Consider the following 13,240-nt stretch of genomic DNA (forward strand, 5'->3'; position numbering starts at 1 on the left):
GCTTTATTTTAAATAAAGAGACAAAGGGTACACACATCCCGCAACCCCCACAAGGAAGCAGTTGGGGCTCATTCCTCTTTATTCATGCGAGTCTGAGTTGCAAAATGAACAAGCCCCGCCCCGTTGGTGACATCCTCGGCCTCTGATTGGTCGCTGTGGTTCAGAGGGAGCGCAGCAAACAAACTGGATCGAGTGAGGTTCGCTTCAGTGTTTTCTGGACAGCGTCGAACCCGCACCAGGGAAAAAGCCCGATTAGAAAACAAAAACACATCCGTGCTTGCAGGATTTAGACTGTTTTATTCGCTGTTTGCATCGGGAGCAGCTGGGAGGTAAATGCCGTGGAAGCAGGAGACACTTTCCCTTTTTTTCTTTTAAATTCTCCCCACGCATGGAGGACTAGGGGCGCAGGTAGACGGGGAGAGGAGAAGGCGCTGCTGGGAAGTTTTTGCGGAGGTGAGTGGTTGAAATCTGCGCTGTTGTACTGCCAGGGTGGCTATAAATGCCTTTAGATGTAGAGAAGTGACCGACATTCATTCAATCACAGACTCACTTAAACGCGTAAATGGCAGAAATGCTCACATTATTGCACTGAAGGAAATTGTCTGACAGAGAGAGAGGATGTTCTAATCAATGGCTTTTGAGACACGTTCATTAAAACTTTAAAAGTGCAACGGAAACACGAGAATCAGGGCAGCAGTTTTCACAAACATAGGGATGAAGGTCAAAGGGTATCTGTAGAATACTAATGCCTCCCACTGTAAAAATGCCTAAGCACATAAACAAAGAGGCAGAAGCAGGACTGTCTTTGAAGAGATTGGCCTTGGCTGTTTTGCAAGAACACATTTGCTTTACATGTCAAATCATTTTTGATCTCTAACCCCCCATTTAAACAGCTGATATACTTTTGTGTGCTTGTTGATCAAAAATAAGACTTGCGGTTGTCTAGATTTGTCTCTAATGTGCATAATAACCAGAAGTCAGTCAGCAGATAAAGCTGCTTCTCATCCAGACTGCTCCTGCTGTTCTCAGGGAATCAAACCCTTTTATTTTATTTTTGTTGTTGTTGTAATGTTAAGACCTAAATGCTCTTTTAGTGCAGCGCCAGGCTGCCTCTGATATGGTTAAGTGGAAACGCTTTGCTTTGCTGCCAGGCTGTTTGGGCTGAGCTGTTTGAAGGGCTACGACGTGTTTGTGCCAAGGCGGGCGGCAGAGATGCAGAACCAGCCTCTGTTCCCAGACTCCACACAAACTCCCCCTCACCTTCTCGCCCATGGACCGCCTTTTAAATTCCCTGCATCTGGTCTCTCAGTCTCCACGCTCTTTCTACTCACAACCTTCTTTTCTTGTGTGCGCCTCACACATGCAGGGACAGGCGTGCGCACACACATGCACTCATTTCCTCCTCATTCTCTCCAAAGCCTCATTAAAGAAATTATGGCTGTGTGGTTTGGAGAAAATTCAGACTCTCTGTCTTTTTGTTGGGTTTCCCCCCTATACTGTCAAAATCCTACACCACACAGTGCTGATGTGAACTGAGAACCAACAGCACCTGATGAAACGTGATAAGAGGAACCTCCGCCACAGTGGTCGTTTCTGTTAAGTGCAAATAATTTACCTTTATTGGCCTTTTTTTGTGTCAGCTGGCAGCTTCTCAGAGTTTCTCCCAAAACTAAAAGTTTAGATGAGCACGACTAGAAATTAGTTAAAATCTTTTGTTTAAAAAACGTTTTTCATTTTAGCATAAAGTGGAGGATCTTTGTTGAGAAGAAAGTAAATATAATTACACTGATATTTAAGCAATGGTTGTATCTTTTGTGACATAAACATGAATGTTATAGTGTGTTAAATTTGGCTTTTTGCTGATTGGTCAGTGAGTCAATTATCAAAAATATACCTGTCAAATGCATTAAGATTGAAAAAATATTGGATGTTTTGTCTTATTTTTAACCCAAAAATCATATGAGACAAAACCTCAGCCAGTTTAATTGCTTGATCTCCAGAAAAACTTAAAAAATTGTTCAGTTAATTTTATCAAAACCACTGACCTACTTTTTTTTCCTATTAACTTATCAATTAATAGATTCAGTTTTTAAGCTTTGGACCAGCCTAATTGACTGTTTCATGTGGCAATTCCCAAAGAAACTAATTATGATGGTAATACAAAATCAAAAGGAGAAAAGTCTGATGTAAAATTAATTTTTTGTCTTTGTGCAGACAGCTGCGGTCAGGATTTTTGTTCTTGGCTTTTCCTGAAAGAAGCACTTGACCTTTATTTTTCCAAGACCTCCCACTTATACTCCTCCAGAATGTTACTTTCCTGTGTGGATTCAAGTGTATTCACTTAAGCTTTTCCACCCACATGAGCACATGTATTATTATGACTGTTTTTTTTCTGTAGGGGAGTAGGGGACTTCTTTCAGAGACGCATGTCTCATTGACGTTTTTCCATTATAGACCTCAGGACTCTGATAGGATTTTCCTATCGAGACAGGAGACTTCCACTTCACTCAGTCCATTGTGAGGGTTTAATGATAAGAATGCTGTTGATGATAAAGCCAAAACTCATTTTTTCCTGGTTTTAACCCTTAATTTGCATCTGAGAAGCTTCTGAAATGGCAACAGATTTATTGTGCTGTTTTCTGATGACATTGTCTTCTTGCAATTAGAATAGTGAGGGTTTCATGTCTGTGTGAGTCTGTGCTTCGATTTCCATCCCATTCAGAGTTCAGAGAAACTCTTTCAGATAAGCCTGGCCTTCTTTAAGTGAGAGGTTATCTGGCCTCAGGATGAAGACTTGTTTTCATCGGCTTTTCCTGACATATCCCGCCCTACAATCACAGCTTCCTTATGGGGGTGAGGGAGATGTTTTGTTTGTTTTGGAATTTCTGGTGTCAGGAGGGCTGGTTTTAGGTTGTTACACTGGGGTTAAATGGTATGTGGAGGCAGGGGCCGATTTGGGGAGTGGTCAAGATAGCTGAGACAACAGAAATGGGAGCTGGTGGCTTCAGGGAATGCTAGATGTGAAGATGGAAGATCTTTAACTTTTATAGGAGGAGGAGGCTTGCAACCACACCTTCTGAATTGTTCCTTTGTCAGAGTTTTATCCACAATCTCTTGTCAGATCTCAGATTGACTTGCCTTGCTATATAAATGGTGTGAAAGCACCAAAGTGGACAAAAATGTACTGACTGGAAATTGTTGACATTTCCTAACCTTGATGTTTCCATTACCTCTACCTGCATTTTCCAACATTTTTTTACTTACACTTTTGCCGGTTTTGCCTTTTTTCCCGATTAACCCTTTAACACCAGTTGTTCCTGGTGACACCTAAATAACACATGGTTTTTGTCATACTGTTAACTCTTCAACCATTTACACAATCAGCTTTTGCACAGATATGGATAACGACGCAAAGCTGTTTTTTCTCCACAACTGACTCAGCTAAATTACATTGATTGCGTTAGCACTTCCCAACTGTATAGTGTTGCATTTCAGCACAATGCTGCTTTTCTCTGCTGCAAAATCGACTGGAATTAAGTTAATTGCGTAAACAATTAAAGAGTTACAGTTGTCCAAAGAATCTGAACACTGGAGTTAAAGGGTAAAATGCTTGGCAATTATATCATTGAGCTGTCTGTCTGCATTCCCATTGCAGTCAACCACACCAGGGTTCACTTGCAGGTTAATCATGACTGTTGTCTTTTTGATTAACTAGCGTTTGCTTGTGTTCAGGTTAAGTTTAACTCCTGCCAGAAAAGGTGAACTAGCTGAGGAAACAACATTGTGCTTTTTTTTTTAGCTCAATAAAAAAGAACCCCCAAAGATTGGTCACTAAAAATCTCTTCATCCAAAAGATAAATGTCAAAAATGTCTTAAAGTGACCTCCTAAGGCTAGCTCCCATATAACAGATGAAAGACAGTGTTGTGTAAAATGCTGCTTTTTGGTCTTTTTGGTTCTGATTAGTTCCAAGTTCAAGTTTGCACTACTTTTTTCTAAGTTGATCAACAGAAAATGTTCACTGACTAAATGCAGTCCCCCTTTGTGATGCATTTGTGCCACATTATATCTACATAATATAACAAAGCAGATTCATTTAAGGGCATCATTTTCCCCCCACAAGATTTGTCCAGAAAAAGTGAACGTAAATTTCATTCCAGGCTGCGAATTCCTCTGTTTATAGTTAAATTTTCATCAGGTGTCAGCTGGAAGCAAAAATTCCCATCACAGCTGGATGTGTCAGTGTAATCGTTTTTAGCTTTCATGCTCACACTCTAGGCAGTGGCTGATAAAATGTGTTAGAAAACCATCAAATGTTGAGAGAGAAAAAGGTAGAACAGAAAAGTAAACTAAAGTAATAAGATTTTGTCACATTTGGAGAAAACTGTTACATAGACTTACTGCAGTGAGTCTATGTAACAGTTTAACATTCAAACCTGATTTAATGGCCATAAAAATGTTCCAAAGTTTGTAGGTGTATTTGAATATAGATACTCAATTTAGATTTCAGTCTAGATAATAGATACTCTTTGTTTTTGAGGAAGCTAAGAGTTAACTTGAGAGGAAAAGAGAGCTGCTCCTTTGCTTTTGCTCTTGAAGCAGAAATGCTGAGAGCAGCTCCAGCTGTGCATCAATGAGATTTGCCACAGTAGCATTTGCTTTGCTGAAAAGGACTGTGTCTTCCTGTCACACGCTGAAGAGCTGCTTACATACAGACCTCAGTTTAACCCAAGAACACAAGAGAAGGGACAAAGTACATTGTTGGAGGTATCACATGCAGTCATGCTTTTGCAAGTATTGGTGTAAACATGGATCTTTGGTTGGCTTCTTTTCTGTTTCTATATCTTATCTAGAAAGTCAAATGTATCGTATGTGCTGGTGATTTAATATGTTTCATTAATAAATTAAATTATATCTATATACTTTTTATATTTCCACCACTATTAGCTTTTTTGTTACAATATAAACAAGGAGTTCTGGGAGAGGAGTTACAACCAATCTTTCCATTTTTAGCTTTCACTTAAAATGAAAAATTGGAAATAAATAATACAAATGTTTAAATCTTTCTTTCATTAATATATTTGTGTTTCTGGAGAAGTATGCCAGAGGTGTCTCCCCTTAAATCGTCTTCTGTGTGTTGCTATGGGAACTCAGACACCATCTTTGACCAGAAGTTGTTGCAGCGTTATGACCGCTGCAAGCGTTTTAGGGTCATAAGCTGATTATCTGATTTTGCATCTGGTTCATCATCTCAATATCATCCAGATACCTTATTGGTCCACATTTAAGCATATTCACTTTACAATTAAATATGTTTTTGGATCGCAAAACAGTACCACCTAAATTATAAAAAGGAAAAAAAAATGGCAACACATCTGGTACCAACTTTCCTGATATTATGTCATATTAACTGAGAACAGATTATTGATGTGTACTTTGTATGACGCCTCTCTCAGCAACAATCAGCACTTTCATTTTTCATGATTCCAGTTTGCCATTCTGGTTGTGTACTATGTTGAGTACTCTGGTTTCAAATACCCAAACCATCAAAATGGGATGAATGCTGAAACACTGATTTAGGATCAATCTGTCATTTCTCGTCTCCATTGAGTGAATAGGTTGGCACGGTTCTGGATCAAAAACCAAACTGTATGTTACACCATTAAACCGAGTCGCGAGGAAAGTGAATTGTTGCATCCCTAGTAATTACAGAAATGTTTCATCTTCATATCCCACCCTAATATTGACAATGCCACCCAGCATTTGCCTTTTTGGTGAAGTTGTGTAACTAAGAGACAATTTGGTTGTATTGTACTGATAATGATTAGTGCTTCGCTTTAAAAAGTGTTGTCATTTTATTTGCTTGTGTTGGCTTTTATCTGGCTTGTAAAGTAAACACAGTTCTATTGTGTGTCAGTGGGAGAGCTGATTTGTGCAGAAAACACTGAAGGAAGGTGGTGTTGAGATGAAGTACCCCCACATTTATCCTTTTAGACCTAAAATGTTCTGATCTTTGACCTGCAGGAACCAAAGTAATTCAGAACACAGGGGGGGACTTATATTTTTGAATTTATGTAAAGAAAGGGATAAAGTATTAACAAAACATAAAAAATGTAGTACTATCCGATTGACTGTCCTGTATGGAAGCGATTATGTAGCATAAATAAAAAGCAAAGTCAAAACAAGAAATGCTTTTTCATTTTCAAAATGAAGCTGCATTTTTTGACTCAAAAATATAATGAAAAAGCAATCCACCAAAATGCTTTTTCATTTCCTTCCTCAACACAGCTTATTCTGTCACTTAATTAAAATTAAAATGAAAATGGTATTTGACATTTCATTTTCAAACAGTTTTCTGGTAAATGTGTAGCATAATTCATTTAGAAATGTCTAATTTGACAATTAAAATGGATTAACAGAAATGCTTTTTAATTTTCAAAATGTAGCTGCATTTTTTGACTCAAAATTAAAAAGAAAAAGCAATATTTCAAAATGCTTTTTCATTTTATACTTAAAACCGCTTATTCTGTGTCATCATTAAAATGAAAATGCAAAGAGGGGATTGCATTTGCATTTTAACATCCACCCCGCGCAACTTGTCACAATATTCAATTCGAAAAAGCATTAGCAGAGCGGAGGCGGGGCGATGACGTCACTGCTCTCTCTGTGTGTCCGGCTGCTGACTGACGCACACACGCGCACCAAGAGCAGACTGTGTTAGCGGCAGAGACGAGGGTTTTGTGATGGTTGTGAACTTCTGATGAGTTTCCACAGCTTCTCAGGACTAAGTAACTGCATGTCCGCCTTCTGCGGTCCTCCTCCCGACGCACCGCGGACAAGCTTTGTTCTTCAGACCGCCAGCTGCCTTCGCACAGCGGAGCGCGAAGCTCCCCATGATCGCTGAAGGCGGAAATGCTGCTGCGATCTGAGAAACCATCAAATGAATTTGTGTTTCCAGTGGTCAAATTAGACATTTCTAAATGAATTATGCTACACATTTACCAGAGAACTGTTTGAAAATGAAATGTCAAATACCATTTTCATTTTAATTTTAATTAAGTGACAGAATAAGCTGTGTTGAGGAAGGAAATGAAAAAGCATTTTGGTGGATTGCTTTTTCATTATATTTTTGAGTCAAAAAATGCAGCTTCATTTTGAAAATGAAAAAGCATTTCTTGTTTTGACTTTGCTTTTTATTTATGCTACATAATCGCTTCCATAGTCCTGCACCTGATGTAATTACAAGTCACTTTCTGCAAGCCAAAGCAACGTCTGGGCATTGTGGTACCTAAAATTACAATTGTAACACAATAATTAGGCATTTGCAGTCCCTGCACTGCCATAACAGTTATGCAACAACAACAAACTGGCTAAACACTGTTTGTTCCATCGAACAGCAAAGCTCCAGAATTAACATTTAAAGATAAACAAATGAGTGTTGAGTCAAAGTTCAAGCCTCCAGTCAAATCTTTGAGATCATGTCCTATGAGTGAGATTAGCCTAAATAAAGAATAAAAATAGTGTTAACCAGATTTTTTTTGTATTATATAAGTATATATTTATTGTTTAGGACCTGCTGCTTCCAGACTCAATGTTTGTGTTGATCTTCTCTCCAGCTTTAAAATATTGTTTGTGTGTTTTTTTTATAACATTATCCCTGCCTCCTCACTAATAAGACAAAATAAATTTGCCTCCAACCAAAATCTTAACAACACAGCGCTTTTAAAATGTCTTGAGTTGGTCTCCAACGTCTTTAAAAGTAGTTACAAAAAGAACAGCTTCAAAACATTGTTAGTTTGACTGTAAAACTGCAGTTTAGGGAGGAAGGACCCACTGCATCCTCCTGTGGTTTCCCCCTTTTTCAGTTGCTATCTAAATTGTATTAGTGCTGGTATTATTGCAGTGTTGGTTTAGTCAGGGCTCTAGGAGGAATAAGCTGAGTGTAAATCCACCATGACTGTGTAAATCATGCCGCTGCATTGACTGCATTACTGGAGAGGTGGTGGGCGTTTCTCTAAAATGAGCATCCCTTTAAAATCATGTTTTTCGTGAAGCATAATATGTTTATTTGGGTTATGCTTACCCTAAACATTTTGTGTGGCGTAAATTGCTTTTCCAACTTTAAAGAAAAACACTTTTAATGAGGGTTTATCATCTGCAATACCAGAAACTAAAGTCTACAGATGGCAAATTAGCTCCAGAAACGTTTCCACTTCTGCTAAACTCAGGATGCCAATCTTCTCTTTGTGCCTTTCAAGGTGACACAGCCGAGTTTTTGAGCTGTGCTGCTGACCAATTTGTGTGGCTGACAGGGGTATGAGCTGATCTGATCACAGTGGCTGTGTCCACGGAACGGCTTGTTGCCTTTTCTCTCATCTATTAACAAATGAGCCAGAAACAACAGCATAATCCTGTTTGAATGGCAACTGCATTCCAGCGCTGCAGTTTAGAAGATCATTTTCTATCCAGCACTCCCAATGGACAGACTCAGAGAAGATCTGCTGGTGGACTTCTAGGAAGACTGTAGTTAAATTCAAAGAAATGTAATAAAAAAAAACCCCGCTTAGACAAAAGGATCAATAGAAACAATTGGTAACAAAGGAGTCAGGTTAATTTTTATTCACCTTTACGTCTGTAGACATTAAGAGAAATCTATTTATCATTAGAGAAATTTAATGATATTTTGAACATTTTTGTGTTTCCTGTATTAGTGTATTTAAAGCTGTCTTTAAAAATATATATGTTTCTGAAAATGGACGTCGAACTGCTCTTATTTTCAACCGTTTTATGCTGCGCGTATGACAACATTTTACATCTAGATGGGATGTAGTTTCCATTTTTTTAAATAGGAGCATGTAACTATGAAAAATACTCTAAAACAATAGTTCTAATCAATAAAAAGCATACAAAAAGCACCAAAAAAAAGCAGTAGGTAATTTATAATGAACCCTCCCTTTCTTTTTATGAAACTCCCTTCTATGAATAGTATTTAGAGAAAGTGCTGTACCTTTTTTATTTTACATTTTATTTTTCTAAAGAAGCTCAAAGTCTGTTTGTCAATGGCATCAGACTCCATCGTTTAATCTGTGCGGTGCATTTTCTGATGTGGATTATATTTTTCACAAGTGATTACAAACTACTTTCCACTGCTGAGATGTAGCTGCCTGAATGTAACCTCATCCCAGACACGCCTCTGCTAATCTGGTCATCTGTCCATTTAAATGCCACTCCGTGGCCTGGTCCCGATTTTTCTCTCTGCCTCATGTCGAAACAGATGACCTGTAATTAGAGCAGAGTGACTGTAATTGCGTTTAAACTGTATGATGGGGTAAATCTGAGAAAACACACATCTAGGGCAGAATCGACACAATAGAAAGGATACAATTACATCATCAGATAAGGTGATTTGTTCACTAAAACAGAATGAGGATAAAACTATTTCACAAAACAGTATTTGTTGAGGCAAAATGTGTGAACCAGGGTCTGACTTAACTCAGATTTCAAGTCATGGAGCTCCATCCTCCTTTTTTAAATGATTACTGGCAGAGGGAACAATCATATGACTGAGTTGCCTCTCAGCTGATTCTTAGTATTTATAGAGTCTAGACTGGTTTAACGTCGACCCCATAAAGCTGAACAGTGAATCTGGTTCAGGACCTCATGTTGTTTGATTTTTCTTCTCATCAGGGATGAGCTTGATTTTTTGGAAACGAACAAACGAACCAATTGAGGGTGGATTAAGATTCCGGCACACTATATTTTGCTTGTGTGTGATCTGCTTTGGTGATTGCACAACTTGCAAGACAGTTATATGATTTGTTAGAACTGTTGTGAGCAACAAGTTCCAGCTTTGTGAAAAGGAATGCCCATAAAATGTTTCATAGACTGTCAAGGTTTTTGTCGTGTCATTTGGATATGTTTGCAGCTAAAAAACAATAGCTGTAGATGCCCATTGACAGATAGCCTTGGTGTCTTTAAATTTAGACTGGATGAAAATTCTTCCAGTCTAAATTGAGTGTTTAGTCCTAAAAAAGGTTTTTGTAATAATGACATTAAATGAATATCAGCCAAATCGGTCATTTATCGTCACCTTAGCATCTGAACTGTTTTTTTTTTCTTCTTTTATTTAACGTTTTCCTGACATTAAACCTAATGTTAGGTTGGGGTTGTGAGGCGCTGCAAGCTAGCTAGGAAGTGAGAGTAAAATAAAGGGATGATGGGATGTTTGCGTAGGGTTGCATCTGCACCAACAGACTTGCCTACAACTTGAAGGCTAATTTCTAATGAACTACTGTCGCTCTGCAGAAACTATTTCCTAGAAAGCAACACAATTTTTTAAAGTTTTGGCTAAAAACGGCGTAATCATAATTAAAAGACCACTGGGAACGCTTTTACAATCGATACAAATGTAGTTGAAGTGGGACTTTAAGGATCCTGGTTTGGTTAGATTGGTTACCCATTGTTCTGATTTTAAAAAGTGTTTTATTGTTCATTCAGCTGAATCATTGACTAGAATTGATATAGATTTTTAAAAATCAATATTCATTCAAACCAGCTGAGTTACTGTTGTAGATTCTAAGTATCAATAAAATAATGCAAGTTCAACCCTAATTGATTTAATATGCTCTATGAAACATAATGAAATCTCAATGAATTTTGGAATTTATTAATGAAAAAATGGAAACGAATCAAATCATTTTAGAAGAGAGTTCCAGTCTCCAGGAGTTTGGGGTCTTTTAGGACCAAATAGTCTCACACAGAAACCGTGATTGGAGTAGATCTGATCTTTGAGTTGTATATCATACTTATCTAAAGCCACCAAGAGATGGAGATGGAGCTTACTGCATCTTTCTTTTTGGCTCCTGATCTTCCAGTACAAACCCAGAAACCTCTTTTGCTTCTGCAGTTGTGCTAGTTTATTTTCCTCAACCTTTTCCCAGGATCACATGATTGGTGTAGTCTGAGAAAATGAAGGGGTCGGGACAGAGGAAGGGCTGATGATGGGGTTTGGGGACATGCAGCTGCTGTTTCAGGTCCATTACTGTCGACAGCATTGGCTGATCATGTCTGTGGTCAGACTCCAAGCATCTCTGAGACATAATAAGATGAGAGGAGAATAAATCGATGAAAGATGTGAGAATCTCTCTAAAGAAATCCATCTATGACTTGAGTTTTCATTAATAAACCATGATGAAATTTTAAGAATACAGTCCTAGCGAGAATAACATAAATAATAAAAGTCTGGTATAATTTGAAGGTGCTTGGCAACACAGTAGGAGGCTGTTTTTTCTGCTATTTATAGCATATTATTGCACCAGGTAATGTTTTCATTTTTAAAAATACGCCTAAAAATTTTGTTTGCCACAAGATTTATTCTGTTTATTTTCATCAAAAACAGATCGTTCCAGTCGTATACACCTTTTACAGAACAACTCTCATTAAATGTGTTTCATCTGTACGTCTCTGCTCCCCTCGATTGTTTCAGCGCAGCTTTCTTTGTGCCTTTTGGCACTTTTTTTTTGACTTTTTTGCAACAAAAAAAAGATGCAGAAAAACTTCTGCCACAAGAGAAATCTGCTTTTTCTCTCCCCCATTCTGTACTACACCTAACCTGCATGCCTGTTCCTAAAGTAGTTTTTGCCTTGTGAATGTAGCTGTGTATGAAAATTTGATTTAGAAGCAATATCACGAGCTTCCCACTAAACCAAATTCCCTTTAGCAGATGCTTCTGTGGCAACTCCTCAAAAACTCGGCTTGTGAGGAGGTGCTGGTTTTTCCATGTGGTGCACTTTGCCTGCGGGGAGTTTGGGATTTTAAACAGCTTGGCTCTAATATTGTCAGCGGGTTAAGAAAGCATTTGATGGACAAGGGATTTAAAATAAGCTTTCTCTTCATAAAATGTTTCCTACTGTCTTATATCTTAATGGAAATGTAGTCTATAGGAGTTTAACCTCTTTGGATGATTTTTGCTTTTGCTTTAGACGTTTTAAACGTGCAGTGTTCATGGTAAAGGCTGGAGTTTATCACCAACTGCCACTCAAATCACTTCCCACAAACTCATGAATAATTGAGCAGATTTTCAGCATGCTTGTGCAACTTCTAGGTTCGGCTGGAACACGTTACCTTCTTCCGGGTAAACATTAATGTTTACTATTTCATCACCGCTGTAATCTGTCAAATCTGATTTGCTTTTCCTATTAAAGAGTTTTAATGTCTCTGCCACTTATCATATAAGTTGTGTTTTGCTTTCTACCATTGCTCTATTCACTGCTTTATTCATAAACAGCCTTTTACAAATGCATCCCAATGCACACAAATAAATAAATAAAAAATAGGACATGCGCAAATAAAACTTGTAAAAACAGGCCACTTATAAGTAGAACTCCGTTGGCAGGTTTTGTTTAAATAAGTAAATAAATCTGCCGATAGGGTAAGAAAAATGGTTTTAACAAGAATTCTAGACACTGAAACGATGGCCCTTAAACAAATTACTTTGCTATTAAAAAACTTTCTTGATAAGATTACTTTTCTTACAAGACATAAAATAAGATAATTTCTCTTGAAACAAGGGTCATTTTACTTTCTTAAGATTTAGTCTTTACTGTGTATAAAGACATGAATCGTACTGTAGATAGGTTTGTTGCTTAAACACCCTCAGGCCTCTAACACGAGGTTGTGTGTGTGTCCTAGTTCTTGGCAGCTGGTTGATAAGCGTTGCTTTATGTAACTCACTTTATCCCTTTTTTTCTGTTGCCATGGTAGGCTAATTTATACAGGCATTTGGAATTAGGCTTCTCTTGTTAACATGCACTTTGAGAAGACGCTGTTTTTTTGTACACAAATTCAGGATTATTCAGTTGTTGCATGTGGGTGTCAACATGGGCTCAGCTATTTTAATTTGAATGCGAGCATAGACCTGGAAACTGTCAGTGAAGTTTGCGTTTGGAGCTATAACACAAAATACATAGTGGAACATGTCAAGATGTTGCAGAATCTGTTTTCTTGTTGGGATTGTGCACAGAAGTGCAGGAAGTGAGTTGTTACCTACTCTGCACCTTGTCAGAAATCCTTCTACAATCAGTGGGATTCCAGGTCCTTGATTGTTTTGTGATGGTGATTGGAAATGTCTTTTGATTGGCTGGTTTAATGCCATCATTGTGTAAAATTAGTGACCCCCAATTTCTGATCCATGTATAATCCGGCCGGTAATTACAGTGTAGTTTTTGGTGTTTTGTAATTTGG

General features: G+C 38.0%; 1 protein-coding gene across 6 annotated transcripts in view; it reads left to right on the forward strand.

Annotated features, from left to right (window-relative positions):
• ripor2 (RHO family interacting cell polarization regulator 2) overlaps positions 1-13,240 on the forward strand; it is a 61,209-nt gene that overhangs the window by 20,225 nt on the left and 27,744 nt on the right. For 2 of the 6 annotated variants that reach the window (XM_011481281.4, XM_078954588.1), the window contains exon 1: positions 154-453. The exons of the other annotated variants lie outside the window; for them this stretch is intronic. The gene's annotated coding sequence lies outside the window, so the exon portion shown is untranslated. Of the gene's footprint in view, positions 1-153; positions 454-13,240 lie in introns of those variants that run through there. 6 annotated transcript variants of the gene reach the window in all.

This window comes from Oryzias latipes, chromosome 11 (genome assembly GCF_053564925.1).
Source record: "Oryzias latipes strain Hd-rR chromosome 11, Olatipes_Hd-rR_3.1".
Lineage (NCBI taxonomy): Eukaryota > Metazoa > Chordata > Actinopteri > Beloniformes > Adrianichthyidae > Oryzias > Oryzias latipes.